The sequence below is a fragment of the Myotis davidii genome, unplaced genomic scaffold (assembly GCF_000327345.1).
Source record: "Myotis davidii unplaced genomic scaffold, ASM32734v1 scaffold1812, whole genome shotgun sequence".
Classification (NCBI taxonomy): domain Eukaryota; kingdom Metazoa; phylum Chordata; class Mammalia; order Chiroptera; family Vespertilionidae; genus Myotis; species Myotis davidii.
Genome location: NW_006284001.1, coordinates 1 through 829, shown reverse-complemented (window position 1 = coordinate 829; position 829 = coordinate 1).

The window sequence follows — 829 nt, the reverse complement described above, 5'->3', positions numbered from 1 at the left end:
CTTATAAAGTAAAATGAAAGAAGGTAGATATTCTCCTCCACTAATGACTCCGATGCAGTTAGACTCTGCCAAGTTGAGAAAGTAGTTTCTATGATTTCTGTGCATGTCCCCACGCCCCCTCCAGCAAATTTTGATCCTTTGCCTATTTAAGTCTGAACTAAACCACTAGCAATGGTCCTAGTGCCTATGCCAGTGATGCTCCCCGGCCCTGGCCACCCTTAGAGCAACAGAGGGAGGCAAATGCTGGTGCCTAGGCCCCGCCCTCCGAGCTCCACTTAAGGACAGCAGGGTCTGGTCATCAAGACTCTAAAGAGACTAAACCAACATGGAGGCATAGGTAAACACTGGACATTGCTGCTTTGCACACCACTTCAAAAATACAACTAAAAGACAAAACGGACATCATCCAGAACCACAGGAAGGCTGGCTGAGTGGAAATTCTACAACTAGAAGGAAAGAGAAAAGCACACTGAGACTCAGAGGAGGTGTGGAAGTAAAGTGCAGAGGTACGGATGCTCACATGGAAAGGGCTAGCAACAGAGTACGCAGTTGTCTTTTTGAATCGGGAGGGAGTCTGAAGCTCCCGACTGCTCTGAACTCCAGTTCTGGGTGAGTCTCTGGGGACCCAGAATCATAGGGGAGAAACTGGACTGTCTGGCATCAGTCGGAACTCAGGACAGCTTTCTCTCAGAGGTGCTTGCAGTGATTATCAGGACACTGAGACGCGGGGCCTCTTAGGGTAGGACTGAGGAGCAGCCATATTTGTTTGCTTTGCCCTGTTGATACCCTGAGACCACGCGCCACCCAAGCTGTGCACAGAGGCTTTTGC